The following is a 13,239-nucleotide window of genomic DNA, read 5'->3' as shown; positions in this document are numbered from 1 at the left end:
GATATACATGCAATGTTTACAGCTCATGTTTAGAAAAGTATTGCCTCCTGTAGCTTTGTTATGCCATGCCTTGACACGTTTAGCTAAGTGCTTAAATAGTTCCTTGGGTTTTCATTAGGATTAAGGAGACCTAATTAACGTCTTTACCCCGCAGGGGGCATCTGCTAAAGCAGATGTTTGGTGTACCGTGCGACACCACGGACCCCAGCACCCACGCTTAGCCGTGCGTGGCATCGCTGTGTCCGGGGAAAAGGGGATCCTGGTGGTTGAGCCGATGCCGAGTGTTCGGACCTTTAAGGCCCCTCGGCGGAGGCAACACACCACTTTGGCCCCAGCTTCACGTAGACGGCACCTCCGGGCTGACCCACCCGGGGGAAATCGGCAGTCGCCTTTTCCTGTTCTCTCCTCCATCTTTCACTTTCCTATTTTCTTTCTTAGAACTGTCCTGTCCTCTCTTACCTTCCTCATTTCTTCCTACTTCCAGGCGGCGAGGGTTAACCTTGAGTGGCCAGCTACCCTGAGTTACGCCATATTGGGTTATAGTTACGGTGTACAGCTGGCGTGGGCAGGAATTGACAATTTCTGTCCCGTCCCCTCGTTGGGCTCCATGGTGGGTGGCTGGCACTGAAGCCGAACAATACACTTTTTTATGGCATCTAAACTCCTTAACCCCGATCGTCCTCCTTCTAAAAGGGGGCGCACCGAGACCACCATGTTCTTCTCAAAGAACATAAACAACTTTCCTCGTTTCCACGTGATCCACAGTGACCACGAGGAAATCACTGCACGACTTGTGTCCCCATTTGTTGTTTCCCGAACGTTGACTGAGGCCATTGGCCAGGGCTATAAGATAAAGAAACTTGGAAACGGTGACCTGTTACTAGAATTAATGTACAATCATCAGTATCAGAAGCTAAGTGCAGTCGAATCATTTGGAGAAATACCGGTACAGATTAGCCCACACCGATCACTAAACACTGCCCGAGGAGTCATCTCTGATGATGACCTTAGGTACGTGAGTGAACAAGAACTTCTTGAAGGCCTGAAGGAACAAAATGTCACAGATGTTTACCGGATAAAGATCAGACGAGATAACAAAGAGATAGAAACAAAGCACATTGTACTCACCTTTGCTGCAAGCACTCTCCCAGAATCTGTCGAAGTAGGCTACACAAAGATAAAACTGAGGCCCTACATCCCTAACCCACGCCGTTGCTTCAAATGTCAGAAATATGGCCATGGCTCTCAGAGTTGCCGTGGCCAACTCACACGTGCAAAGTGTGCCTCGCACGAACACTCTACAGACAACTGCGAAGAACAGCCGCTTCTCTGCTCAAACTGTGAAGGTAACAACCCAGCTTATTCACGCTCATGCCCGTACTGGAAAAAAGAAAAAGAAATAATTACACTGAAAGTCACCGAAAACATATCTTACGGAGAGGCACGAAAGCGGCTTTCTCTTCCTCAAAAGCCACACTACTCCGTTGTGACGCAGCAGGGCGCGGCATCACAGCGGTCGTCGGCACCTGCCCAGGAAGCACACAGTTCTTCCAGGGCAGCGCCACCTGCGCCCTCGGTGGAGTCAGCTAGCGCTACTCCACCACCACCCGCAAAGCTGGCTGCGCGGACCCCCAGGTCAGCCGGCCCAAAGGCCTCGACCCATGAGTCGAGGCCTAAAACTGGCAATCCTGTGCTTTCTGCACAGTCGTCCACCGCATCTGAAGATGCGATGGACACAACTTCTTCACCCCAGCTGCCTAGGCGGCAAAGCTCACTGGAGCGAAAAAGAAGGGGAAAAATCCCAATAACAGGTCCCAAGGACCTACAAACATAAGTTTAAACTTGTCCCCTAAATAACTTTTAATTATGGCGCTCCTCATTTATTGGAACTGTCGAGGACTCTTTAAAAATTTAGATGATATATATGAAATTCTTGCGGACTATCAACCAAACATACTTTGTCTGCAAGAAACCCATTTAAAACCAGCAGACTCAAATTTCCTTAAGCAATATAATATATTCAGGAACGACAGGCAAGGCAGCTCTCACTCCTCTGGTGGCGTTGCCATTGTAACACAAAAATCAATCCCCTCTCGAAACATCTCACTCAACACAGACTTAGAGGCAGTGGCAATCAGAAGCTTAGTTTATGGTAAAATAACAACGGTATGTTCCCTGTATATTGCTCCAACTTATAAGCTAAGTAGCGAAAGTTTCGAAAAATTGATTGATCAACTTCCGGAACCTTGGTTGCTGGTCGGAGACTTTAATGCTCACCACCCATTATGGGAATGTACAAGAACGGACTCCCGAGGTGTTCTAATCGAAAAATTCTTATTGTCCTCGGGATCATGCTTACTAAACACGAAACAGCCAACTTACTACAATATAGCACATAACTCTTACACATCCATAGATCTAGCCATTGGCTCCTCGATGTTCCTGGCAGCTACAGAGTGGACTCTCATTAACAACCTATACGGAAGTGATCATTTTCCGATCTTAATAAAATATACTGGGAACGGAAATGAAAATGTGTCGAATCCCAGAAAATTCAAAGAAAATGCAGCCAACTGGAAGATGTTCAGGGAACACTCATCACTGCCTTGTTCATCCATTAGTGGTCTAGATGTAGATGAAACTCAGCGCTTGATAACACTGCACATTATAGAAGCTGCAGAAAAATGCATCCCACAAACGTCAAGTAAGCCACGAAACAAACGAAGACCCTGGTGGAATGCAGAATGCAAGACTGCTCGTGAAGCTCAGAACAAGGCATGGTCGAACTTGCGACGACACCCCACTGCCGAAAACCTAATAACCTTTAAGCGAGCAAAGGCAAATGGCAGACGTGTTCGACGCATCTCCAAGCGAGAAAGCTGGGCCTCGTTCCTTTCGTCTGTGAACTCTTATACTGACGCACACAAAGTCTACAACAGAATAAGAGCACTCAAAGGATATAACACTCTCACACCTGTTGTCAGTACTAGTGGCGACACACTAGAACATCAAGCAGACACACTAGGGAAACACTTTGAATACATATTTAGCTCGGCACACTATACGGATTCCTTTCTGCGGCACAAGGTGACCGAAGAGAGTAAACCTATACATGATAAGAGACCATGCACAGGAGGGTACAATAGCCCGTTCACACTACAGGAGCTGAAGAGTGCACTAGACACATGCAAGAACACAGCAGCTGGTGCTGACAGGATCACATATGCAATGCTCAGGCACCTCCATGTGGACACCCTCGAAACCCTACTCTGCCTGTATAATAAAATATGGACCACAGGACGCTTTCCTCAAGCATGGAAGGAAGCAATCATTGTCCCGATATTAAAATCTGGCAAAGAACCCACACTTGCAGCGAGGTATCGGCCCATCGCCCTAACCAGTTGCTTATGCAAGCTTTTCGAAAAAATGGTAAACCGTCGTCTTGTTCACTTCCTAGAATACAATGGCCTTCTTGACACAAACCAAGCTGGTTTTAGGGCTGGGCGATCAACAGACGATCAGCTCATTGCATTTGAGTCCTATGCAAGGGATGCTTTTGTACACAAAAAACACTGTCTATCTGTCTTTTTCGACCTTGAAAAAGCATATGATACCACATGGCGCTATGGTATTATCCGCGACCTCTTCTCTCTCGGTATCACAGGGAACATGTTGAACACGTTAAAAAGCTACTTGTCTGAACGAACCTTCAAAGTTCGTGTTGGCAATACATACTCGAAGCTGTTTATACAGGAAAATGGTGTCCCTCAAGGTGGTGTCCTCAGCTGCACGCTTTTTATTGTGAAAATGAACTCTCTAAAGGGCGTGCTGCCAAGAACCATCTCTTATTCTTTATATGTCGATGACGTCCAGATAAGTTTCAAATCTTGCAACCTGGCCATCTGTGAACGCCAGATTCAACTAGGCGTCAACAAACTGTCTAGATGGGCTAACGACAATGGGTTTAAGTTCAACTCTGCAAAGACCGTCTGCGTGCTTTTCACTAAGCAGCGTGGCATTAGACCTGAGCCCAACATTACACTGAGTGGTCAGAGCCTTGCAGTTCAAAAAGAACATAAATTTCTCGGTGTAGTTTTTGATGAAAAGCTTTCCTTCATATCACACATAAGACAGCTGAGATTAAAATGTCTGAAGGCAATGAACCTGCTAAAAATTCTGTCCCACCAGTCCTGGGGCGCAGATCGTGACTGCCTCTTGAGCCTTCTGAATAGCGTAGTTTTGTCTCGTATTGACTATGGCTCAATGGTTTACGGGTCAGCACCACCTTCTGCCCTAAAAATGCTCGATCCAGTGCACCACCTTGGCCTTCGCCTTGCAACAGGTGCTTTTCGAACTAGCCCAATTGCTAGCCTCTATGTTGAGGCTAACCGATGGTCATTACAGCGAAGAAGACAATTTACTGCTGTAAGATGTGCTACCAAAATATTGTCTCAACTGGACCATCCTTGTCGCCGGCTCCTGCTTGACACAGCTAACACAGAACTTTTCACAAGAAAACCGTCACTAACACCACCATACCCAATAAGACTAGCCACTCATATTGAATATCTGGATATCCCGGTTGGCAGCCTCCATACAACTTCCATAAAAGACTTCATCGCTCCGTGGGAAATGCACGCTGTTAATTGCGACCTAACATTCCTTCAAGTCGGAAAACATGCCCTTCCTATAGCCATACAACAGCACTTCATGTCTCTGCAGGCAAAATACATTTGTAATGAGTATTACACTGATGCTTCAAAGTCGACTCAAGTCTCATGTACCGCACATGGACCACAATTTTCACTAACAAAAACACTGAACAGACATACAAGTATATTTACTGCAGAATCCCACGGTATCCTGTTAGCTGTTAGACACATTATAGAAAACAAAATGCAGTCATCGGTCATCTACACAGACTCCCTTAATGTTTTAACCTCCCTAACTTCTTGGAAATGGCACAATAAGAACCCAGTCCTGAATAATCTATTTAACAACCTTATCACTGCCCATAAATTACAACTTAAAATTACACTTTGCTGGGTGCCAGGCCACCGTAGCATACCAGGTAACGAGGCGGCTGATAGGCTTGCCGTGTCAGCTGCCTGTCGAAATACTACAGACATCGACAAAATAATATACCAGGACCTCAAGCCACACATTAAAAACAAAATTCGATAACAGTGGCAAGAGGAATGGGACACAACGACTGAAAATAAACTACACACTATAAAACCTATCATAGGCAGGTACACTACAGACAAAAGAGACAGATTCAAAGAAGTAGCCTTGTGCAGGCTGAGAATAGGTCATACACATACTACACACTCATACCTTTTAACGAACTCTCCTGCACCACACTGCTCGAGATGTGGTGATCGACTCACTGTCATTCATGTTTTAATCATATGTGCACAACTGGAACCAGAAAGAAGACGTCATTTTCCCTCCTTGTTCACTCATCAAATACCTGCACACCCATCCATTTTTGTTGGCGACGGCCCGGTGTTTCTTTTAAAACAGGTGCTTAAATTTTTGTCACAGGTGGGCTTTTTACATGGGGTTTCTTGTCGACGTGGGTCTCGGCCCGCTCCTCCTTGAGAGGACGGATGAGATCTTTTGGCACATCTACTTACACATTGCGCATCCATTATATCCTCCCGACACCCGGAATGCATTGGGTGCACAGATTTTTCTTTAACTTTCAGAATAAGTCAGTATGGTTATGAAGGTGAAAAGTGTTAAACGTTTTTTGAATAGCCCTGATAGTATCGGCTCAGTGCGATGTCCAATATATTGGACACTGGGATTCTACCCGTTCTTTTTTCACCAAACGCGTATGTATTTACATGCCGCAAATAATGCTCTCAAACCCGTGTGCAATTTCTTTTATTAACTTCTAAGGTAAAATGGTGAGAAAGAACGTAAAAGCGAGCCTTCGTCTGCTCAAAAAAAAAAAAAAAAAAAAAACTTTCGCTTGCTTCTTCACTTTCTGTGGGCAATTTCAAAACATCTTCTGTCCTTTGTAATGCAGAAGAGCGGGCATTTGGTGCAAAAGAACATTGTTTTATATTACACAATTATAAACTTTTGAATTTTATAATTTATGATGCTATAATTTATAAATTTTAATTTTTAATTAAAATTATAAAATTATAAACTTGCGTCACCTGTCTCATCAGACATGCGAGGCCGGTCTGCTACACAACAAATAGAGGCGATTTTGTCCGCAAGCCGCTAAATAGCAACAATACTCGTCTGCTATTCATAACAAGGCCGTGGCAAAAGCGCGGTCAAAATGACCGGGTTGAGTCCCAGCGTCCAACACAGTGGACACGCGAAATCAAAGGACGCATGAATAAAAGTAAGCGCTTGAACAGTTTAAATTTCTTATTCTGCACATTCGTTGTTGTATTACCTTTAATATAAAATCAAAGATATGCTTTGAAAGCAGGTAGAAATACGAGAAAAAGGACTTACTTCGCCGACAGGTGCCATCAAACGCCGCGCCGCTGATTGTCGCCCTTTTGAAAAGTTTTGGCGGGAATTTGAACAATGCGTTTTCATCTATGTTGCATAGATGGCGCTAGCAGGTGTCCAATATACTGGACTGCAGGGTTTTATGAGGATGAATGCCTTGGCATAGGAGTACTGTCTGATTACTTAATGTCCAATATATTGGACAAATCCCCATAGCCGGGTCTCAGGAGGATATATCGGAAATGAATTTTAGGCCCTATGCACCATTGTTTTAGCGATATTACAGAGCGAATACATTTTTAGGCCCTATACACCACTGTTTTTTATCCCTTCATGAAAAATCAACTATTCCATTATATAAACTTGAGTACACCATTAACCTTGAGTTTGGCGCTCTTTGGCCTGAGTCGCCCTTGCGCCATTAAAATCCATCATCATCATCATCATTAACGTCTTTAGTGCCACTGTGTCATATAGGATGAAGCCAACGACCTTCGATCAAAGCGCAGCTTGAAAGACTGGCAGCTTAATACGTGAAAAAAAAAAAACCCAAAAAACTGGCTACCGAAATTGCGGAGTGGTCTATCTAGCACTGTGGCTAGCAAAGTTAATCTTTTTACCTCGGCCCGTGTCTGGTGGCAGTTACTGGCGGCAAGTTTTACTTGGAGTGATTGCTCAAAGGAGGTTTTAAAGCCACCCCGGCGAAATCCCGCTTAGAATGCTGGTTGTAATTCTTCCCCTTAAAAATGGCCGCTGCATAGAATAATAAAATTACATCGGCATGACTTAGATAGTTGACAAATAAAGATGCCGTGTAAAAGTGGAGGTCGCAGTAAGAGCAGAAAGTATGCATCGGATCTTGAAGCGATGTCTCAAACTGCGCGGCGAGCAGACGACACGCAGTGAGCGGACGTGTGTGTGCCTTGATACGCGCGTGCTCCTACCGCCGCCGTGCAGGGTGGAGACAACCGCGTCGTCTGCTACGGCGTCCGCCATTGATGCCCGCTCCGTATGCAGCCAAGGGCGGCAAAGGCGAAATATCGCATAGTTCAGCCAGTGTCACATTCACGGTCTTTTGTAATTTCGCGACATCGGCTGTGATGAAGCCGCGGTGGAGGGCATCGGAAATTTCGTCCACCTTAGGTTTTTATTAAAATGCACCGATATCGGCCTAGTACAAGGCACTGTGTTTTTCAGCTCTATCGAAACTCAGCCGCCGCGGCTTTGTCGCGCCCCCGTCCTCATAATCAGCAGACGAGCGCCATATACCACCCAGCGAACGTATCTGGGCCACTTTTAATGTTTCTTTGTAGTTCCAAACGTGATTTATAATTTTTGTGGAGCATTACGCACTAATACTACGAAATAAACGCCTTCTGGCACATTTTTGCGTTAAGCTTCAGTATAGGCATGTTCTTTCATTTTACGTTGCACAATATAGTACTTTATGGCTATTTTATGCTCAGAAAAGCATTCCCATAGCTATCCTGAATTTCGTTTTCATTTATTTCGCGTTACTTTTGATATGCAGATTGGGGATAAACAAACTTTTTAATACATGCCAGATTACTTGGTGCTTCACACATATGGTTTCTATAGCATTAAATCTTGATTCGCGCAGTCACGGACAATAAGCCCTGTTTAGCATACCTGATGCAGCAAATAATGTAAACTGCTCACTACTATAAACCAGATATCGATGTCGCTAAAATAAAGCAGCCACATGGTTTCTCAACAATGAGAAAAGAAACTGCATCCGATAGATAGCGATTTCCGATGTGATAGCTTGTTTATTTGGTTGGAAACCTGAAAATGTCAAAGACAAGCGCTACAACTCACTGCAAATTAACTGCAGCGCATGTCTTGCTTATAGTTAAGCTTAAGTTAAGAAATTATAAGCCTTGCTTCGTACGAAATATTTTATGTTTTGGAAAAAAGTGCGAGCCCCGTCGGATAGAAGATTATTTTATGACTAAATATGTTCAATGTATTATTCACACCATTATGCAGCTCTAAAAGTGATGTAATTAGAATACTATTCATTTAGGAACCATAACTTTGGTTCTAGAGGCGCAGTTCTTCATTTTTAGAATTCCAAATTTAGAATTCCAAATCCCTGAAGCGTGTTATAACCAATAAATTTCTCCGATCTGGAGAGCAAATAAGAAATCTCTCAGATCGGTCGGCAAACAGTAGAACATTCACACTCTCTGTTCAAGCGCTATTATATTATTCGTGTCGTATTAATATTTACTATTGTTTGGACAGAAATAACATAACTTCTCTGTTTTAAGCAAAATGTTTCCTTATCTTAGCACTCCAGTATTGCCGCGAGCTTTCTCACCTTCGGTGCAGAAGATTACTGAATATTTTATAGCTATCTAGAATCTTTGAAGAAAATGCAGATTCTTAATGGTTGCTTTAATGATAAGAATTCTTAACTTTCCACACACACACACACATATATATATATATATATATATATATATATATATATATATATATATATATATATATATATATATATATATATATATATATATATATATATATATATATTCATGATGCTGCAAGAATAACGTAATATTTTCAGCGCCATCTTTTGTTTAGATGACGGCGCATGAAGGCCGGATGCTGAGTTCAGAAAGCAACAAATCCGGCTAAATGGGGTTTTTGGGTCACCGAAAGGTACGCCTAAAGTTGTCTTACTTTTGCCTGAACTACTCACCAAAAATTTGGATTTAGTTTGAGTTAGATAGCAGATGATGCAGTTTGCATATTTAAAATATTATACCCCATAGGCAGAAATGTTGCATCAGGTGGTCCTTGTGGAGTTTCGGGCGTCGCGGTGACAGTAGCAGCCCCTTGTCATAAGGATAACTCGAATACGGCACCCCCGCAGCATCATGTGATCTCGTTCGGACCAATAAAGATAGAAGGTTTCCCCTAGGACTTTCCGCAATTTTGAAAAGTAAGTTTTTTGGTTAGAAGACCGCTTTCTTTGGCATAGGATTGTCAGCGGTATAGTGCTACACAATGCAAGCAAGACGTTCTAACTAGCGGCCGGTTAATCAACATGTAGTTGTTAACTCTGTAACTATTTTGTTGGGTTCGCTATTTCCGGGGAGCTTCTAGTACACCGGAAGTAACATCTATATCAGTTTTCGGAATTCCGAAGATGTCATTCTCGTCGTCACTGCAGCGTGGCGAATTTCGGGGTCTCTCTCGGGAGCAAGCGCAACCGAACGGCCCTCTATGTTGTGCTATCAGGCTCGGAGGTGCGCATGAGGGAGCTAAAGAAACTGAAAGCGGCCTGCTGCTGGACGAAAAATGGTGGCGGTTTTTATGTATTTATAAATTATTTATTTATTTCAAAAAATTACATACAAATACGAGCCTGCCCAAGCCAACAATGGGCTTGTGGGGCAGCGCTCGGCAGAATGGAGCAAGCTCAGGGGCGGCACAGTAAGTCAATTGCACAAGACTCAAACTAAAAACTAAAGAAAGGCAGTAAGAAATGACGGGGAAGAAAAAAAATAAAAAACAAAGAAAGAAAGAAACAAAATTACACATACAGATCAAAGATATAAGATTTTACTTCTTTCCGCGTGCTGGAAGATGAAGCATGGTTTGAACCTAGTGATACGAGCGAACACTGTGAGAGTATCCGCGATAGCCCCCGTAACGTCGCCTTTTCAATCCGCGATTTTTTTTATACGTTTTCATTAGGTTAATTATCCACTCCTACGAGCCCGAGTCGCAAGCTGGCGCACCTATTCTTCAATCTCTTATCGCAGTGCCTGGCTGGTAGCGGCGAGCGCGTTACAGGTGTGTCGCTATGCGATGCGCACTCCTAGGGGAGGCGAGCGCTACCTTCAACTGTTCAGTTGGGCTTTTCCCCGAGAGAGGCCTCAAAATTGGTCACGTTACAGCGCCGACGACAACAACATTTTCGCAATTGCAAAATTTGACTTGCATATTGATTACGCAGGTTACAAGTCTCTCAAATAATGAGCCTAACGGTAATAGTTAAAAAGTTAACTATCGATATTAGTTAGCCAGCCTACTGGTTTACACGTTTTGTGTGTATTGTGCAGCGCTATACTGCTTGACAATGCTATGCCGCCGTAAAAAGGGATCTTGTAACTCAGAAACCGTACTGTTAATGCGGCCATGTGATCCAGGCTAAGTTGCTGTTTGACTTCGAAGACCACAATGCATTAAGAATTAAAAAAAAAAAATGGGCTGTTGTCATATTAGGTGCACAAAATATTATTTTTCAAAGAATGTAATAGAGAAAATTTCCTCTAGTGGACATTTTTTAACATTGGGCAAATGATTAATTGAAAACAACAGTGTTCGCCGGTATTCGCTAGCGCTGTAATACAGATAGAGTCAAAGTGAGTATGTATCAGAAGGAAACTAAGTTTAAAAGCTCGTAAGCATAAAGTTACTGAATGACTAAAGTTTACTCTTAATGGAAGCTTTTCGTGATGGCAGGCATTACAAGGCAACAAATGGTGTCAAAGCTCCTATTGTGGCTGTACCACCAGCGATGGGAGCCATGTGCAAAGATGCATCTTCGGAAATCTCCGTGGATTTCGGCAAATATTGCTGTAACGAAAATTTTGGAACCATATAATAGTTCTCTGTTTCAGCGGTGCATACAATCATGATTGAATCACGAAGTATCATCATCATTAGCTCTACATTCCGGCATAGTTTTAGTGTGCAAAAGGTACAACTTATGGAAGCACATTGTATGTCATCGTAGATAAACTTTTTATTATAGCATGTCTTCTGGCGCATTAAACCTAACAGGCGTCAGTTTGCCTGTTTCACAGAGAGAAATACGCTTGAGAAAACAAATATTTTAAATAGTATGGCCCCATACCATCAATTAGATAAAAAAAAATCTGCAGTCGATTTATTCAAGCAACGAAAAAATCCGACGCGCAGATAGATATACATGCACTCATGGAAACCAAAATTCCCAGACTCAATTTTCTCATCTTTTGAAGTCCCTGACCTTATTTATTTCATTCGGTGCATTGTATGAAAACTTTCGACCGCTACTGCACTGCTTTCAATAGTTTCCCTAAATGGGGCGGCGTTTGACATATGAAATGATTAAATGGAATGCTCACTGGCCCCGCAAAGCAAATAAGCACTGAACGTTGCTAAGCTGCTTCCTTCAAGCTGAAAGCTCCCACTTCCCAATCTTAGCAAGATACCAGAACAATATTTTTTGTGACTATCGCCACCGATCAGTCCCGCTACATAGCATCGCTAAGGTCGCGGTGAACGACACCGTCGCTATGTTCTTCGGGCCTGCCTTACTGAAGCATCTTCGTAATTTGCACACATTCGACGCAGTTTCTAAGCTCACGTATTCCCTCTACCGCCAACGCCGATTCTATTTACTAATGATCGCTGCGTCCAGTCATACCTAGGTACCTTATTTTTGTGGCAACTAAAAGAGCTTCGGATAAAGCACGCACTTGAAACAAAAGAACAGTTTTATTTACACAAAACGTAGACAAACAGAACAGGATAAGTGAAGGCACACACAAGGGAGCCATGTAGGAACCAGGACCAGAAGATGTACAACAACGAAGTCTTGCTTTTGGCAACACTTGATACACTGACAAATACGCCGTCACCTGAAAATAGACCATGAAAATGCAATTGGACCGTACTTGATATAAATTGGGGCTAGATACAGGTTGCCAGAGACAGTGAATAGGCTCAGCACATCGTCGCCATCTTAGCTGCCTTAGAACCTTACTTACGGTGTTGCGCCCATTTGCGGGAAGATATCCCCACTGTTGGAGACAGTGCGAACGGAAAAAGTAAATCGCGTGCACCCAAGGACATCTGCGAGTGCTACTCATCGTAACCAGGTGGCATTCACGCTGGTGCAAATAGGGAAGGCGCCACATTCTAGCTGGTCCCCTTTCTCCGGGACCAGGACGTATTATGAAGCGCACAAGCGAGAGCGCCACCGTTCTGTAGCGTTACTGGCTTTACTGCCCAACTATGCCTGCCGGCAATCAGTAAGCAATGGGGGAAGGAAGAAGCAGCGTTATGACGCCTGAACGACGGGGTAAGGGAGCAGCTGGACATGCGTGCGGCAACCTCTCAGTGTTAACACTGCCGGGTAGAAACGAAAAGCCTCAGAGACAAAGGAGACGGCAGCATTTAAGCAAGGTGTTTCCTAGCTTCTATAAAGCTTAACCTTGCATCCTTCTTCCCTACTTTTCGTTCGCAACGGCATTGCGCACTCGAGACATCCTACTAAAGAATCAGCCTTGGTGCTCATCGCTCGTTATCTGCTTCGAGAGAATCGACATTATCTGTCGCGTCTTCAAGTTTCAGGCTTCCAGCGTCCCGTCAGTTGTGTAGACTAAAGTCTGTGTAGTCTCTGCAAGCGAAAGTACTATCTCAGTTCAAGAGCACGACAGGCATATTCGAAAGACCAGCGTAAAACTCAAATAATCTTGTATTGTGCGTGTTTAGAGTAAGCGCATGGAAGGAAACTTACGAACAAATTTGAAAAGTAGGTTCACGGTTTTTCTTATATCTGAATTCGCATGCTCCATCACATGGACAAATTGCAGTTCGGAACTCGGTGGCCAAATGTACGTACGTATCCCTTTTTTCGCTACGTCCTATAGGGGTCACTACATTCTAGAAGTCAATATACAGATCATCTCACCTTTATCCCAATAAATAAGCTTGCTTGCAAGTGACCAT

This window comes from Amblyomma maculatum, chromosome 1, assembly GCF_055883805.1.
Source record: "Amblyomma maculatum isolate TAMU_Amacu chromosome 1, ASM5588380v1, whole genome shotgun sequence".
NCBI lineage: Eukaryota > Metazoa > Arthropoda > Arachnida > Ixodida > Ixodidae > Amblyomma > Amblyomma maculatum.
This window is presented reverse-complemented; position numbering follows the sequence as displayed.